Here is a 19921-nt window from a genome sequence, read left to right as displayed (position 1 = left end):
CTTAGTATTTTTATCTTTTATGAAATAACACTGGATCCACGCTGGATCCTTTTCAAAAATCATTATATTTTCAGTAAACATTCTCCTCTTTTATCATAATTTAATCTAAAATTAACTCAATATATATACCAATGGCCATAGTCAGGGTATATTGAAAGTTGATTTCATTTTAAATTCTATAAAAGCACCAAAAATGTATCTTATTCTTCACTTGAATTTAAATGTAGTTATTACATAATACATTCAATGACCATAGTCAGGGAGGTATTATGTCTTCAACCTCATTTTTAATTCATTTAAAGAATGGAATAGCTTTTCAAAATCCAATTTCAAAATCATTCATCATTTAGGATAGAATTGCATCATATTTTCAAAAATTCCTTTCAAAAACCCAAATAATTTTTGAACATCTTTCTTCAAGCTTCTATTTCAAAATTCCAATTCTATCTCAATTTCAAAGTCCAATTTGACTTTGAAATTTCAAAATCATTTTATATTCAAAATTCCAACCCAAATTCAAAATTCAATTTCAAAGTTCAAATTTAACTTTGAAGTTTCTGATTCATTCTCAAAATCAAAATCAAGTTTATCTTCTTATCTTCAATCACAGTTTGAGATTGATTTTGAATCTCAAAATCTAAATCTTTCTAAAGTTTTAAAATTCAATCTTGGTTCTCAAAACCCAAGATCCATCTTTAAAGGTTCTATTTGGACTTTTTAGAATCCAAATCCCAAGTTAAATCCTAATCTCAACTTGGATCCAGATTTCCAAGTATGAATCCAATTCTAACTTTGGATCTCAGACTTCAGATCCAAATCCATTCTAGGATCCAGAATCCAACTTCGCTTTGGATTTCAGACTTCAGATCCAATTCCATTTTAGGATCCAGAATCTGACTTCACTTTGGATCTCAGACTTCAGATCCAATTCCATTTTAGGATCCAGAATTCAATTCTACTTTGGATCTCAGACTTCAGATCCAATTCCATTTTAGGGTCCAGAATCCAAACTTCACTTTTGATCTCAGACTTCAGTTCCAATTCCATCTTAGGGTCTAGAGTCCAATTCTATCTTGGATCTCAGATTTCAGATCCAAATTCCATCTTGGATTCCAAATCTTGAATCCAATTCCATTCAAAATTTCAGATCCAAATTCCACTTTGATTTCAATTCTTAAAACCAATTCCACTTCATTTCAGATTTCAAATCAAATTCCCATTTAGGATTCTAAATCCAGAATTCAATCTCCTTCTGAATTTCAACTCTATCCAGACTTTGGATTCAGATCCCATCTTGAATTCCAACTTTCAAATCAATTCTATTTCTCAATTCCCTTTAGATTTCCCACATTTTATTTTGATTTCAAAACTTCAAAATTAGAAATCAATTCCATTCCAAATATTCATCCAAGTTCAAACTTCTAAATTCAAAGTCCATTTATGACTTTGAAATTTCCTTTCTTCTCTTTTTATCTCAGTTTCAAGATCATTCCTTTCAAAATCCAGATTTATTTTCCCAAGCTCTGATTATTTCAAAAACTTAGAATTTTAATCTTAAGTTCTAAGTTAGAAAACATTTCTTCACCCCATTATCAAATTCATCTCAGAATCACTTGGGAATTCTTTAAAACATTTTCAAAAAGAGCATACATCTTTGCATTTGCACAAGCATGATTCTTTGTGCATTTAGATCTTTAGGATAAATTCTTAGATAATTTCTTAGCAAAGCAAAAGGCATAAATTCGACCCTTGGTTCGATTACCCCTAGTAAAGGCGCCAGGAACGGTCGAACCTCGTACCGACGAGCGGATTTCGTCTCCCAGTTTTCTAGCAAATATTTCAAAAACGGAGGCGAGTTATTTTCTAAATATTTTTCAAAATTAAGGTCAAGTGAGACCCCGCAAAAGAATTCATCTTCTCTCCTTTTCTCTTTCTTTTTCTCTTCTCTCTTTCTTTCTGCCCTTTTATTTTTTTCCTTCAAAAAGGAGGAAATAGAGGTTAGAAAGGAAAAGAGAAGGAAGAGAGAGAATATTACGAGAGGAAAAATTTTGCGATGATCACACCTCTTGATCAATACCAGCAGCAGTGACTGGTACAGTTAGACTTGCTTGATGAGAGAAGGCTAAAAGCAGCAGAGCATGCTCAATCCTATCGCCAAAGAATAGCGAGACAATATGCAAAGTCTGTCATCGAAAGGAGATTTAAAGTCAATGATCTAGTACTTCGATCCACAACTTATCTCAAGCATCATCCTGGTGAGAAATGGTCGCCAAATTGGGAAGGTCCCTATGTCATCAAAGAAGCATTACCCCGCAACTCATATCGACTCATCAATGCCGATGGGGTAGAATTACCAGATCCCATTAATGCTCGACACTTTAAAAAGTTATATACTTGAAGCATCTATTCTTCCCTTGTAATCTTCCTATTTTCTTCAATATGGATCAAACTTTCCTTTCTCAGTTATATTGGGGCATTAAAAAAAATTTATTCTATATGCAGGCAGGATAAACAAATCTCTCATTTTACACACTTCTGCATCAATTTGCATTTGTTTGCATTCAACTGCATTAATATCAATTTGGTCAGTATTGAGATTTCAGCAAATAGTCCCATCATAATTCCCAACTATTATTCAAAATTGCAAGACAGTCATTGGCACTGAACCAAAATCCAGTGCTCAAACTGGTATATTTTTAAAAATCTAGTGCTCGAACTAGTACATTTTTAAAATTCAGTGCTCGAACTAGTACATTTTCAAAATCCAGTGCTCAAACTGGTATATTTTCAAAAATCCAGTACTCAAACTGGTACATTTTCAAAATCCAGTGCTCAAACTGGTACATTTTCAAAATCCAGTGTTCGAACTGGTATATTTTCAAAATCCAGTGCTCGAACTGGTATATTTTTTAAAATCCAGTGCTTGAACTGGTCCATTTTCAAAATCCAGGGTTTGAATTGTTACTATTTCAAAATCCAGTGTTTGTACTGGCATATTTTTCTAAAATCCAGTGCTCGCTCATATTGGCACATTTCCAAAATCCAGTGCTCGTACTGGTACACTTTATAAAACCCAGTGCTTATATTGATATTTTTCCAAAATCTAACCCCATGTTAGTATCCCATCAATCATATCAGTCGATCTTCTAGGTTCAGTTTTCGTACGAACCTCTCATCAAAATTCAATCTTGACCTCTGGGTCATCCAATTTCCAATTTTGACCTCAGGGTCATTCAAGTTCCAATTTTGACCTTCGGGTCATTCAATTCTAAAATTTTGACCTTCGGGTCATTTGATTCTTTATTTTTTACTTAGGGTCATTCAATCCTCAATTTTGACCTTCGGGTCACCCAATTCTCAATTTTCAATTCTCAATTTCGATAGTTAGGTTATCCAATTTCAAACCTTCGGGTTACCAAGTCTATTTCAATCATTTTCGACCTACGGGTCACATTTGCCAATCTAGGTCGTATTCATTCAGCCTATTGGCCCAATATCCAAATTTCAATTATTTTATCTTGCGAGAGACCCTTTTTAGGGAGAGTTCGAGGGAGCTCATTCTTTTCGCATGCTATCCAATTCGTTCACTTAGCCTCGTTTCAGGGAGAGTTTGAAGGGACTTGTGTCATCATGAACTGTTTGCAAAACAATGTCCAATTTCACACAAGGAACCCTTTTATAGGGAGAGCTTCGGCGAAAGTTCGCTTTTCTTGTGGCCCCCCATTTCATACTAGGCCATTTTGTCATGGAGGATCCTCTTTTTAGGGAGAGTGTGATGAACTCGTTCCTTCATGACCCAATTTACCGAACTCACTACTATCGGCCCCCTTTCCATAAGAGAAGCCTAATGTTAGGGAGCTTTGACAAAAGCTCAATTTCTCTTCGAAAGTTCGTTTTGCAAACACCTCCTCTTCAGGGAAGAGATGAGTAATTCCCATTTCCCATTCAAGTAAGAGCTAAGCCTGAGTCTTCTCCTTTGAGGAAAGGAAAGGATAATTTTCGTCACGGATGCGTTGAGCTGTACCTCAAATGCTCTCTTTCACCAAGGATTTCAAGAACATTTTGTCAATTTGTCAATCAATTACTTGTTGATTTCAAAATCTTTATTGCACAAATCTTTGCCTCAAAATACCTTCAACATTACTTCCAAAAGAGCAAATCTTTTACAAAGGAAGATTCAAAATCCAAATTTTTTTCATTGGCCAACCAAAAGGATGAAGGATAAATCCTCGATATGGCCAGCAAAAAAGATTTGATATTGTTGCAAAGGCCATGAGTCATTGATATTGATCGTAGTTATGGCACATCTCTAAAGACTATTCTTGTAAAAATGAGGCACTAGAAATATCTTAAGCACTAGAAAAAGAGAGAATTCATCCAAACCCTATCTCCTCAAATCACCTAAGCTGCAATTAAATATCTGCAAAAGGGGTCTCTCAATTGTCGTCAAGATGAAGACGAACTATGCGAGTTAGACCCTCAGGGCCAAAGAAGATTCGGATCATCTCCAAGATGAAGGAGTTTGTGACGGATCCTTCCAAGGAAAGTTCAAAGCATCGTCAAGATGAAGGCGAATGCGATGAACCTCCTGACAATCCCTAAAAGATATATAATTTCTGCTATCATCCAGAGATTTCCAACCAATGAGCCAATATCGTCAATATAATCCCTAAGGCAAAGAAGGATCTGAACATCTCCAAGTTGAAGGAGTTTGTGACGTACCATTCCAAAAAGAGAAAGAGAGGGGGAAAAGAAAAAGAGAAAAGTCAGGACATCTCCAAAATGAAGGATGATATACTAAACTCCCCCGAAGCCCAAGAGAGCCCAAAAGAGTGCAGAAAGATTATCATGAGAGAAGCATCTCAGGATATCAAACTGCCAAATCCATCAAGAATCTTCTTTAATTTAGTGAAATTCTATTATCAATATTATTTCATCAATTGCTTTCATAATATTAAATTCTCTCTTTCTTGTTCATATCAAGGAAATTGATAGCTTCCTTGAAGAAGGTTAATCGCAAGCAATTTGGATTTCAAATCTTGATTTTGTGAAATGAATCTCGTTTGGAGGTAATACTTCAAGTAGAAAAGAGGAATATTTTCGCAACAATGTGCATCATTTTCAAATACTTTGAATCAACAACAAAATTTTTAACATTTTGACAATATTTTCTAGCTATCCTGACGTGAAGTGAGAGCTTGATGTCTGTTTTTGACGCATCCTGAAACCATTTTCAATCCCTCTTTATGACTTGATTACGGGAGTTTTCAAGATTCCTTCTCTTTTGGTATAATCTGAGTGCTCGGGCTCTCAGATTTGCATACTTCCCTGTGTCCCCACTGTCCCGCCATAGACAGTTCAATTTCGGTTTAAGGTCGAACCCCCAATCATTTTATCGCAAAAAGGCAATTTTAAAAGTTGATTTAGTCTTAGAAATGAGGCACCCAAGATCAATCCCTTTTCAAGCTTTAGGGACCCCATTTTCCTTCCTTTTGCAAAACCTCTGTTGGATTCATTATGCAAAATCCAAAGGTTCCATCATGGTCTCTTCCTTCGAGGATTCCATTCATTTTCCGCCCGATCAGGTTAAGGGTACAAACCTGAGCCTCATTTAATGAGGTATTTTCATTTCTACCCAATCAGGATAAGGGTACAAACCTGAGCCTCATTTTGATGAGGTATTTCATTTTTGCCCAATCAGGATAAGGGTACAAACCTGAGCCTCATTTAATGAGGTATTTTATTTTCGCCCGATCAGGTTAAGGGTACAAACTTGAGCTTCATTTTGATGAGGTATTTCATTCCCCAATCAGGTTAAGGGTCAAACCTGAGCTTTTTCCCATGCAAAGCATTTTCTGTCTCATCCCGGTTAAGGGCAAAAACCTGAACTTCACCGCCACAAAGCAAATCTATTGTTCTCCATTTCATATCTACCATCTTCACTAGGCTAATATCTCTATACCCAGTCAGATCCTTCTAACTGGGCATTTTTTTTATATAGCCCAAATTTGGTGTGTGTTTTTTTGCCACTAAGCTCAACCACAAGCCGGCTTAGTAGCAAAGAGAGGCATCTGTAAACACCCTAAATTTTCACCCATATCCCCAACACTTTCACCAAACACTACAGTTTGTCTTCCAAGATCACTAGAGGGCAAAATGGTCATTTTCTGAGCCTGAAACTTGCAAAGGTCTAAATTTCATCTTCAACTCTCAAAATTTCTTTGTTTTAGCTCAGATTTTCAAAGTTTTATTCCTAACAGAAGACGAGAATCTCTAAATCCTAGTTCAGGATTGCATTTCATAAGACATGTCATTGCATATCATCGCATGAGCATTTCACATTATGTCATTTCGAGGTCCAGAACTCCTGATTTTCAAAATTCTCAATCCAGATACGAGTTTTTAACTTTTTCAAAATTGATTTCAAACCTCCTAGGTCTTCAAAATTGTCAATTCTTCCCATTTTACCCCCAAGACTCTGAATTTCAAAAGATTTTCTCAGGAAAATGATCTGAATAGTTTTAATATGGATTTTCAAATCTTATCAACTGGATCGGCTCTGCCAAAAGAAGGGGATGAAGTCTTGAATTTCAAATCTCTATTTTTCTCTGCAAAAAGACTTTGAATTTCTTTACAAAATTTCTCCATTTTGCCCTAAAAGGCCACCTTTCTTTCAAATTTTTGCAAATTCCGCTTTGTATTTCATAAAAATTTCAAAAAGAATTTTTACATTTTACTTTAATTTTGTTCTTATTTTAAATAAAGAAAAGAAGTGGGACCCACTTTGAGGTGGCATCACACTTCAATTTCCTTTTTATTTCCTTTTATTTAAATTTTTATGAGGCCACCCAGAGATGGCGTCACCTTTTTCTCTCTCTTTCTACTCTCCACCATGCGTCACTCTCTCTCCTCTTCATTCATTGCCACTTGGCAATGTGGAGTCACCCTGAGGTGATGCCACATGCCTTTTTTTTCTCTTTCCACTCTCCACCATGCGCCACTCTCTCTCCTTTTCCTTGATTGCCACTTGTCAATGTGGAGCCCCCGCTAGAATGGCGCCAGATGTCTTCAATCTCTTTCTTTATTCCATGTCAAGTGTCACATGTCTACCCTCCTCATTTCTCTCTCCCTTGCCATATGTCACTTTGGGGCCACCCTGAGTCGCCATGTGTTCAACTCTCCTTTCTCCAGAAAAAGTAGATTTGTCCCCCCTAAGGTGGCGCCATCTGAGGTGCTTCCTCCTGCAGCTGACACATGTCAAGCTTTGCTCTCTTCAAAAAAAGCAAATGACACATGTCAAGCTCTGCTCTCTTCAGAAAAAAAGCAAATGACACATGTCAAGCTCTGCCCACTTCAGAAAAAGCAAATGCTACATGTCTCTCTCTACTTCCTTCAGAAAAAGCAAGAATTCAAATATTCAAACTCCAGACTGAGGTGGCGCAAATCCAAAATTTTCCTCCTTAATTTCATTTTTTTATTTGATTTGAGGTGGCGCCGCATTCCCCTTTCCCTCTGTTTCCTCCCTCTTGCCACTTGGCAATGTGAGGCCACCCTTAGGTGGTGCCACATGTCCCTCACTCCCTCCTCCAGAAAAGCAAAAAAGGTAATTTTAAATTTCAAATCACCCACCAAGCAAGAGGGGCATCCCACCCTGAGGTGGCGCCATCTCTAGAGGCTTCCCTTAAAAATAGCCATTTGCTTGATTTTAGGAAAAAGGCAAAAACCAAGTTTTGGAAAATTTCAAATCCCTTCTGAGGTGGCGCCATTCCAGAGCTCTCATTTTGTTTTTACTTTTTTATTTTATTGTATTCAAATAAATAAAGATGGCCCACCATGAGGAGCCCCTGCAAAAGAAAAAATTTTGAAAGTTCAAACGCTCCCCTACAACTTAGGAAACGCAAAATGGCTTTTTGCTTTTCCTAAGAAGTAGCCAAGTCTTTAAAGAGTCCATCTCACGCCCCTTAGAAGAAGGACTCATTTTTTTTTAGACAACCCTCTCATCTCACGCCCCTTTTGGCATCCCTCCATTTTCTTCTCTTTAGTCCAGTCTCAAGTAGCAGCCAGGTTGAACATTGAAGGTGAACCTCAACTTGATCTCCAACCTTCTTTCTCGAAGTTAGTCTCTAGTGGTGGTCGAGCAACGAGAAGCAACCTCCATCACAGTTGTCGATCCCAAGGTGAGCCTCCATACGAGTTTACTCTATCGCTTCATTTGATATTTTTTGTGGTAATATGAAATCATATTTATGTTAATATAAATATGATTCTGAAAATGTAATATAACCATGTTATATTGCCATTCAGAAGAAACGATTCATCTGGTTAATGGACCGAATCCTCTTTGTAAATGACATACATCAAAACATTGATCAGTTTCCTTGATTCATTTTTTCATTTCATCATAATCATGCATTAAATAGGATAGATTTATATTTTGTTTCATTAAAATAGCATGTTCTATGAATTTATTAGGTGTTTCATGCATTCTGCTTCATTTTAGTAATTCCCTATTTTTGTCAGTCAGTCCACTCGTTATTTTATGTTTTTATTTTTCCCTAAAAATGCCAAAAAAATCATATTATGTGTCCATAGTTGTCTCTGATAATCTGAAAAAAAAAATCAGAATCATTTGAGTTCATTTTCTTTGTTCAAAAGTCAAAATGCCAAGTCGGGTTTTATGAACTGGGAAACGTTTAGAACATTGGGTCTCAACTTGTAAAATCGAGATCTCACTCATGGAAGATATGATTCTATATCCAAAAAATGCCCTGAACTTGGTATTGAGTCTAGTATTTAATCTGATTTTATCATATTTTTCTGATTTTCTTTTTGCTGTCTGAAAAAAATCTGAGAGTTTGAGACATGTGTTAGAGCCTAATTTGAGTCACTGAGACTCTGGATCGACTTAAGTCGACTGGTTCTCTCTGAATATAGCTCCAAATCCAGATCTATAAAAAGTGAACTTTATCTTCTAAATGTCTTCTGTTTGATTCTGAAATTTTGTAATTTTTAGGATAGTCTTCATGCCAATTTCTTATTTTTTTATTTCGGTCTCCTATTTTAGTGTTTATATCTGCTCTTTTGGTTTATGCGCGTAATGTTATATTTTTATTTCTCAGCCAGTTAATCAAATACCAAATCCATACAAGTGAAAGTTGTTTATATGCATGTCAGTAGTTCCCCACTTAATTTTCGGAAATTTTGATGGTAAATTATCAATTTTTATCCATTTTCACATCAGATCCTATTGATTTTAGTCCCGTCAGAACCAAATCTCTGCTACTGAACTCACCGTAGGTCAAATCTCAGAGCTGTAAAAGCCAAAGATGTTCATTTTTATGTCTTTTAGCAGTCTACAAAATATCAGACATTTCTATGGTGGATTTTTGCATTATTGTGTTAAATGCTATGTTTGGTTCGTACCCATAGGCGAAATTTGCTTGTTTTAGGGTTTTCTTTGAGATTTTGCATCTAGGCTATGTCATTTCATGCATTTTATCATTCTATGTTATTTATAAGGGTAGAGGTATGCTCTATAACGAATTTGGCATGATTTGAGAATCGTTTGATGACCGGTTTAGCCGTATTATCAAAACAGGGTTCTCAGGGGACCCTGATCCGAGCGAAAAACAAACGAAATTCGCTATTTTGGCCTAGTTTCAAAAATCATTTCTGATTTTTACAGTCCTAATATGTTTAGCAGCATATCATCATGTCTCATCATACATTTCATCATCGTTTGATTCCATTTGCATTCTAAAATCCCCAAATTTTGTCAAAATTCCTTCAAAACCCCTAATTTTAAAGGTATAACCTCAATATTAGGGGTATTTTGGTCATTTTGACCACAATTCCGAATTTCCAACTATTTATTACTGGATTTTTTCGCATTTGCATCATTTTAAATTATTCAAATATCAAGGAAGCATGAAAATCGAGTTTATATCCAGCTAAGTCCAATAATCTCAGGATATTATTGGAAGATCTTGGAAAAACCCATATATTTGAGCTAACCTCGTTTCAAGCTTGGCAGGGACATTCACAGGAAAGAGCTGGAATCTGCAATTTTTCCTTTTCTTTCATTTTATTTAGTGATGTAATAATTAAATGAAATTTTGGAATAAGAGATTTACTTTTCTGCTTAGATTAGGATGCATATCATATAGTTTGAATTTCTACAATATCCTGATTATGAGATTCATGCATTTTATTTAGAAAATCATTGTAGATGAACATGAATGACACATGCACCAACTCTTAGGGAGTTGATGAACTCGGTGGAGTCCATATTTACGGCCCTAGTCGGAATATGGACGAGACCCAAATTCAGCATCTTCCTACTAGTCACACTGAGCCTACACTCTTAGGCTATCTTCCAAAATTCACTGCATATCTTCAGTTTTTTTTTACAAAAGATTTTAGAATTAACTAAGTAAATTACAAGCATATTTACGGCCATAGTCGGAATATGTGATAATCTTACCTTAGTTTAATTTTAAAATTGCATATTTTCCTGAAAAAGATGCTTTCATAAAAAGACATTCATTCATTCAGGATAGTTCACATCATGAAATCATGTGCATTTCTCCTTTTCAAGGAAATCGATTTTTCAAGATGCTCTGAAAAGGTTTTCAAAGATTGATTTTCCCAAGCTAAGTTTTCCCCTGATTTTCCCAGAAAATATTTCTTAACTTAGGATTCATTTCCAAATTTTCAAATGAAATTCTCCATTATTTTCCAGAGTCAAAATCGATTTCCAATTTCCCAAGGCTACGATTTTCTGAATTTCAAGTTTCTAAGATTTGATTTCTTTTCTCAAAAAAAGTTTTCCTATGAATCTTCAATCATTTTCCAAAGAAAATTTTCAAATCTGGAGTTTTTCTGACAAGCATTTTCCCTTCAAGTGTTTGCCTTTTCTCAAGAACCCTTTCCATTTTCCAAGGATTTTCAGCCATTCATGATTTTCCCAACTCTCTATGAATTTTCTTCAGATTTTAAATCCTTTTCTCAGGGTTTTCTTGAGAAATCAATTTCCATCATTGGCCTTAGAAACATTTTCCAACTCCAAAATATTTTCCAAGAATACATCATGTTTTTCAACTTGCATTTTACAAAATTTCATAGCACATGCCTAAATTCTCTGTGCATTTAGGATAGAACACGGTTTTGATTATTTAACTAAGTCAAGCACACTTTTGGTCCTTGGTTCGATTACTCCTGGTAAAGGCATCAGGAACGGTCGAACCTTGTACCGACAGGTCAAGTCCCATTCCACAGAATATTTTCCGCTATTTTCAAAACGGAGGCGAGTATTTTAAAACAATTTTCAAATTTTGGTCAAGTTTGACTCGTAGGATCGTTTCCCCTCTCTTTCGCAGGGAAGGGAAAATTTTTGCGATGATAACACTCGTATTGTATCCGCACGATAAGCTAAGCTCGAGGAGCTCACGCTTGGATTCGTGAGATACAGATGTGCCAAGTCATGGTGACTTGAGCGTGACATCCTAAATGAGGCCTTAAAGAGGCCTATGCCAAGTCGTGGAGACTTGAGCCAGATGTTCAAATCACATCCTTGATGTGGCTCACGCCAAATCATAAAGACTTGAGCGAAGTGTTTAACTCATAGCCTTGAGGAGACTCTCACGATATACGCTAAGTCGTGGAGACTTGAGCGTCGTTGTTATGAACTACGAGCTTAAGTGGTCTTTGCATGAGTTGATGCTTGAATGAATATTTGAATGAATGCTTGCTTACCAGACCAACAGTGGTTCTGGCCCCGTTTAATGGAGATTTCAAGTATTGAACCTGCGTTATAATATATGGAGCAAGGCGACATCAAGTTTTAGGGTTTCTCTAGATAACGTTGCACTGCTTCCTTTATTAAAACTAAGTATTGCTTTTCCAAGCAGTGATGTTTGTAATAAACAAGTTATTTTGATAAATGAAACACTTTGGTGGTCAATGAGAGCTTGACCACATACCTCTGACTTGTCTGGAGTTTCTAAAACCGACAACTCATTATTGTCTATTTCCACTGCTAAAACCTTTTCTAAGTTTCGCTGCAAAGAAAAAAATTCATGAAATTTTCAACTTAGCCTTATTTTGGAAATTCGGGGTGTTACATTTGAACTTAACTAGATGTATTTTGAAAGTTTGCAAAAGAAATTCTATCAAAGGATATTTTAGTCATTTTAATTAAATAACTAGTTTATTGTGTCAAAATGCTTAACAAAATATTGTTAAAAATAAATATTTAAAGGATTATATAAGTCCTTAATATCTCTTAAAGCTTTAAAAATGAAATTTAGATTTTTATCGAAACTCGTTTTGCAAGAGAGTTCAAACCCAAACAGATCAACCCAAATTAAGGTTTTTATGGGGTTTAAAAAATAAATAAAATTATATTTATTTCAAAGTCTAACTTTAAGTAAAAAAATTTGTGAATATAACATTTATTAGTATTTAGTTTATCTTTTCTTCTCTCATTTCACATAGTCGACCTCTCTTTCTCTCTCTCTCTCTCATTGTGCCTTCTTCCCCAAACCGTGGAGATGCCCTCCCTTCTTCACTCTTCTTTTACTTCTCTCTCTTCTTGGAAAATGCACCAAAAGACTTGGGATTGATGCCACCTGTTGGAGTGTTCTGTAGCCTTCACAAACCCCATCTTGGTGAGCTCATTCCCCCTCTTTCCCCTATCTTAGTTCTCTTCTTCCCCTTGTTCTATTTTTTAGAGAACCTCTTTTCTTCACTTCTGTTTTTTGCATTGGGTCTTTACAGAAACCCTAGCCAACACCTAGCATTGGGAATTATGTTGCGTTTTTGGAGATCTGCACCACCTTCAGCCACCATTCACATCCATTGGTGAGTTTCTCTACCCCATCTCCTTTTTCTAATTTCTTTTGATTTTTGGGTGTTTTTTACACTAGTCGACTTGCCTAATAAGGGTCCTTTGTTTTTTCCTGACTCTTGATTAGATTTTTGGTATGTTGGTTATTTTGTTTAACTACTTCTATGTACTTTATCTTAGGAAGCGCGTGAGAAAGCTCCCTTAGGGTCGCCCTACAAGTCGCACTCCATCTTTCTTCCCACCTTTGGGCAACCTTGTCAACAACTAAGAGATTCATTTAAGGAACACGAGGACTAGCTGAAATGGTGACCCTACCTATTGGGAGGGTCATTATTTCAATTGAGATAATGAAAAAGAAATTCAAGTCAGAAAGTAGAAGTAGAGATTTGGTTATTTATAGGCAAAAAAATAGTTGAGTTTGGGATTCATGCCCCTTAGATTTGGGCTACTTCCACACCCATTAGCATTAGACATATGTTTTTCTCACTCCCCTATCATTTTCCTTTCCTAAATTGGGGTTGTTTTGCCAATTTTCCTTATGTTCTATTTTCCTTATTTTGCGTGCCTTATTCCCAACATTGGGAATCATGACTTGCAGTTTACGCCAACCCTATCAGTTGTGATGGTGTTGATATCATCTGTTTTCATTTATTTTTTCTTTGATTTCCTAGTTTCAGATTAATTTTCCAAGGGAAAATGCTATTTGTTTGGATTTAGGAGCCTCAAGATTCGTGCAGCCATATCATAACTACCTTGGACCACGTGCAAATCAGTGGAGATGCCCAACACAATCGTCCAACTTTGTTCCAGATTTTTTGGTATGTTTCTTTGTTATTTTCGATAATCGAATTACCGATTTGTGTTGTATTTTGTTATGTTTGTGCATATTCAAATTTTGACAAAATTCTCATATTTATGTACAGTGCTATAGCGCTCTCTGTCAGTGAGAGAACACCCAATCAAGGTTGTTAAATGCGATGAGGCGAAGCGAGGCATTGAGCCTGCGCTTCGCCTCTGAGGCGTACGCCTCTCACAACTGGTATGGAAGTGAAGCGGTGGGAGGGGAGGCAGGGAGCGGCGGAGTAGAAGTTGGCCGACACGTGGCGGTGGATCCACCGGCACTTGGGGTTAGCACAGCCGGCGAATCGGGCGGAGGAGGAAGACTTGGGGATGAAGGAGGGGATTTTGGAGGTTGATGAGGGGCAATTTGCGCATCACAGCAAGCCTCAGTACCTTGAGCGTGTGCCTCGCCTTTGAGGCGTACGCTTCAGGTACTGAGGCGTACGCCTCTCACAACACTGCACCCAATTGTGTCGTTATTGTTGTATTGTTGCTTGGTGTTGTGTGTTGCATACCAAGTGTTCGGTGAATTGCCTAAGCGACAATTCGTTGCAGTTTTCACAGAACCTCTTGGTTTTTTGGGTTTTGCTACTCATTTTCATCAAATCACTAAGGTAGGATTTCTAAACTGAATTTGTAGAATATATAAGAATGTTGTTTGGTACTAATCTAGTGTGTTGTAGCGTTATGTTTACTTAAGCATTGTAGCGTAGCGCCATGTTTAGTAAATTAGATATATGAATGCTTAATTCGATGATTTTGCATGAAATCAATTAGTGAATATATTGATTATAACATTAGCATGATTAGAATAGTTTAAATAGTATTGTTAAGCGTGGATTATAATTTTAATTTTTTTTATTATGCCATGGAAATTATGTCGCACGCTAATTGTCTGGCAAAATGCCTAAGTGCAATGAAATTTCAAATTTAAATGTGGTTTCAAACAAGACTTCAAAAAAAAGGTTTTCAAAAGTAGTATATGCATGCTTGAAACTCGGTTTTTATGTGTTTATTTACATCTTACAATCATGTTTTTTGATATATTATTTTGCATCATAAACATGCACTTGAGTGTGTGCAAAGGTGCATAGTTAACCATGTTAAAATACACATCGCAAGTGCAGTCTTCACACGTGCACATGCATAGTTTGTGTTCGCAAATGAAAAATGTTTAGAAACACTTATTCATTCATTTCTATTAGTAAGAATGCTTAGAATTATATATTTTGCAATGTGCAAATTTGTTTGTAGGTATAAAATAAAATAATACCTAAATGCTAAGTATTACTTGCGGCTAGAAAAGCCACGCAAATTAAATGCAATGCAAAATGCAAATTGGTAAACACCTGTGGTAAGTGTTCATGATGCAAATGCATCACACAGAGGATTATATCATTGTATGCAACACATACCTGCACACACACACACACACACCACTTAGTTGTGGATATCTAGTACTGTTGTGATTGAAGTTCGAAGACTGTGCTTGACATGGTTTTAGTATAGCGAAGATATGAAGTGTGTGGGCTACATGGATCGTATGTGATGCTTTGTTTTACTTAAATCATGCATAAATGAATGTTATGATGAGAGCCCTGCAAAACCATGTTTGTATTCAATGTTATGTATGAACATTTGTTATGATTGATGCCTTGCATAAATGTTATTGAGAATGTTATACATGAGAGTATGTTGATTATCATGTATGATGGCATGTTATATCTAATTCATATATGAGAGTATATTGATTATCATGCATGAGGGCATGTTATATTTGATTCATACATGAGAATATGTAGATTATCATGCATGAGGGCATGTTATATCAGATTTATGACTACCATGCACGTGAGGGTTATTCTGTGAGGGAATGATACTAGAATATGACCTATGACTTATTAATAAAGATAACTCTGAGATAATGGGTTCATTTAAGGCGTCAATGAAGTCAGAATCTCTAAGATGGTTGGGTTCATTCTGATTTCTTTATCCTCCTAGAAGAGTGAATGATGATACAAGCCTCGTGAGACATATTGAGTTTTTTGAGAGCTGAAGGTGCCTTTTGTCCCCATCCCATGGAGGTTAGGGAATAGGTCTACCAATGAGTCCTTGGTGGTAGTACCATAACACTTCAGAGTTAGGGATGAATGCCCGACTTTTAGTTCAATTATATTGGTTTGGTATAACCCGAAACCTGGGACCACAAGTTCATTTTTCTAACCCCTGCATTGTAGAGTTGAATTGCTCAGGATAGACCCAGTTAAGCCATAGGAGAGCAAGTAAAATACATAGAATAATAAATACTCGTATGGTTGTTTCTAGTGACTATACCTTCTTTTTTACCAGATAGGTCTTACAAGACAAGAGAAACAATACATTAGATTTTTTAAATCGCTGCTATCATGTGCATAAACATATAGATGTGAACATATAAAGATTGCTAATGTTTGCATGTGTTATTGCATATAAATTGTTATATGTGAATAAAAAAATATATTTTTAGGGTCGTGTGATTGACCTATTGATGCAAGTCACAAACTTGGTGGCACGTGAGGTGCTTGTGTATGTGAGACACATAAAAATGTTGAGTTAGGGCTTGTTCCTCATATGACTTGTAATGCAAGAGTGCATTGATGTCCTAAGAATGAACCCGCTAATTTGATAATTGTAAGAATGTATATCTTAGTCACGAGTTGGACATGTGTATGCTTTTGTGAGAAAAAGAATAAGAATGCCTATATTTTGATAGATTGTTATGTCTTATTTCACTAGAAAGCATGCACATATTAAGTACATTGGAATGGTCGAATGAGACTTCAACCTATTTGTCATGTGCATTTTTTTTAAAAGCATATGCCATGTTTGTAAGAGACTCCGATGTCCCAAATTTTTTGAGAAGCATGTGTGTGTGTTTCACGATGGATACGGTTTAATGAGATTTGACCTAATTATATTTGTGCGATTATATGTGAATTGCTTATTGTTATTCATTTATATAAATGAATGTCATGGATATGAATGAATGCAATTATGAATGTCATGATATGAATGAATGCAATTATGAATGCCATGGATGCGAACAAATGATCATAAATATGAATGAATGTTATGTGAATGCTTTGATTATAGATTCCCTTGACCCTCATTTTATAAATGATGAGAATCATACTTTGGTTGTATTATTATAAACTTGATATGTATTCATCAAGTTTAGTTTTGAGTTTCCTACAAGCATGTGGTTGATGCCCTACAACATTATAGATACCTTCTTGGAGGACCGAGGTGAGAGACGAATTGCTACGCGGTTGAAGGCTCCACTCTTACCTATTATGATCCCTAGAGAATCCAAACATTTTTTACTTTTATAAACTTATAAACAATTAAACTTTGTTATTTCTGGATCTTTATAGTTGAGGACTTGTAATATTTTGGAATGAGAATCTTTATGAATGTTGCCTCATTTTTTGCCATGTTAGCGTATATGATTTCAAAATCTCAAATCTTTACGTAACTCCTCAATGATCTTAAACCTTAAATGAATTTCGTCTTCTGCATTTTTCTTATGTATGAGTATTCTTGGAGTAATAACCTCAATCGAGTTGTATTTAAGGTTTGATTATGTATTGGATTTGATGCTAGGAGGCTAATTTACGCCCGCGTTTGCACTCAGGTGGGCCATCCAGTATTTGAAATGGTTGGAATGTGGCCATAGGTGAACTCGTTGACACATTACTCTCGGGAATCATATAAAACTTTATAACGAATGAAACGTTTTAAATTTTCTCAAAATTTTGGGGTTTGGGAAAAGTTTTAAAAATATTGAATTTTTAAGAAACGTTACAACTAGGGTTTAGCTTACAAGTGATTAATACCTCTCAAGCGGGTCCTAAAAAAGGTGAGGTTGATGGTGCATGGCATCACCAACGCTCGAAAAAAGCATGAACAAAAGCAAAGATCCAAAAATTAGAGACAAACATACTATAATAAATTAAATTAAACAAACAAAATGAAAATAAGAGAAAAGTGAATTCACCACGGGCTTAGGTAGCCCTCCTAAGACATTGACTCTAATGAGAGACAAATTTGAAACCTCCACAAGGCACATGCTTGGGGAGGTTTAGATCCAACAAAATGGATCCTATGATAGGTGATCTAGACGTAGATTTGGCAGGTAGATTTGACAAAGTGAGGATGCTCAGGTTGGCTTGGGCTATCTATGTGACAAGACTTCCTTATTCTAGTTCTAGATGACTAGAAGGGTGGATCTTTATTTATAGATTTTAAAGTCAATTTAGGTCATAATCCTATAGATTAGATCTCCAAAGGTCCAAGTTTAGTGATTGTGAAACGACTTAAATTTGATTGGATGAGATTGTTGCATGGCAGAATCTTATTGGTTGATATCTTCATGGCTAATTCTTATTGGTTGGAGTTACCTTACTTAGAAACAGAAGCTTTTTAGATTACGATGAGTTTTTGGGATTCTTGAATGAAGTATAGGTTCATTGAATGGTTTATAGAGGCTTCATAGGATAGGAATGACTTATCTCTAAGAAAATAAGTGAAGCTTCTATGTAGCTTGTAGAGATTTTTAGGAAGATAAAGATCCGAGGACATGGATGGGGCTTTTAGAAACTTTATACGAATTTAATATAGAAATTTTAGATCTCCACATTTCAAATCAGGTCCTACTTCGGATCTATTATGACATGTTAATTTTTTTTTACCATAACTCTCTATTAAAGTGTCAGATTGAGATAATTTTTTATGTTTTGAAGAGTTAACATCCTCTACTTTAATGTATCTTTCCAAGCGTAAAACCAAATTCTATCATTTTGAGGTCACTCAAAGTGGGCCCTATAAGAAATTAATTTTTTTTACTCAACAAGCCACCTTGTTTTGATCATAACTTCTGATTGAAATATTAGATTGACCAGATTTTTATGTTATTTAAAAGTTAAGACTCGAGTTTAATTCATCTTTTGGTCAAAACTCTCAACAATGTCATTTTTAAAGTAAAAAATGTACTTAAACCTAATTTTGACTTGAAAATGACCTAAAACACCTTGATTTCAAAGAAAGACTTTTCTAGAAAACTATTTGATCAAAATTAGGGTGTCTACGTCTATGTCCTAAAATTCAAACAATTATTTTTTTTTTATGATCAGTCCGCCAAATTGCCAAGTGTTTTGACTAAGTTGTGACCTAACTAACCATAGACATTGGTTTTCTTATAGTGGGGTACTTTATTTTGATGATTGCACTTGCTTTATTTATTAATTTCAACATTTATATAAACACTATAGGCATGCATACAACCCACATTTATCTATTTGCTTCCACAAAATTGTGGACTTTTGAAGAAACTAATGGGTTAAGATGCAACTTTGATTCATGAGCATGAGATAGTAAACATTAAAGTGCACTAGAATATGGATTTATCTAATCAGGCCACATACCTTTGCTAATTGGGAGAAACATATTCCTTACATGGACTTGATATTGTATAAGTATAGCAAGATGGCATCTTCTAGTTTCTTACATGGATTTGTATAAGTATAGCAAGATGGCATCTTCTAGTTTCTTACATGGACTTGATATTGACCAAACCCATACACTGGTAAATTAAGATCTTAGTAGGTGTGCTTAGCTTATTGGCCATGTGTTGTGGAATATATCCTACATCTTGCCAAGGAACCACTAGCTTGAGGCTTTAACCATGTTTTTTATCATATGGTTTGCTTGCACAAAAATCGATATGAAATTGATCTCTCTCTCTAAATAGCCAGTGGATGCTATTCATGGTGATGGGTGAACTTGGATACAGTGTTGTGAGAGGCGTACGCTTCAGGTACTGAGGCGTGCTGTGATGCGCAAATTGGCTCCTCATCAACCTTCAGAATTCCCTCCTTCATCCCCAAGTCTTCCTCCTCCGCCTGATTCGTCGGCTGTGCTAGTCCCAAGTGCCGGTGGATCCACCGCCACGTGCCGGCCAACTGCTCCTCCGCCGCTCCCTGCCTCCCCTCCCACCGCTTCACTTTCATACCAGTTGTGAGAGGCGTACGCCTCAGAGGCGAAGCGCAGGCTCAACACCTCGCTTAGCCTCATCGCATTTAACAACCTTGCTTGGATAATAGTACTGAGGCGTGCTGTGATGCGCAAATTGCCCCTCATCAACCTCCAGAATCCCCTCCTTCATCCTCAAGTCTTCCTCCTCCGCCCGATTCGCCG

The sequence above is a fragment of the Nuphar pumila genome, chromosome 9 (genome assembly GCF_984573655.1).
Source record: "Nuphar pumila chromosome 9, dmNupPumi1.hap1.1, whole genome shotgun sequence".
Classification (NCBI taxonomy): domain Eukaryota; kingdom Viridiplantae; phylum Streptophyta; class Magnoliopsida; order Nymphaeales; family Nymphaeaceae; genus Nuphar; species Nuphar pumila.
The sequence above is the reverse complement of the archived record's forward strand: the minus strand, read 5'-3'. Positions refer to the sequence as shown.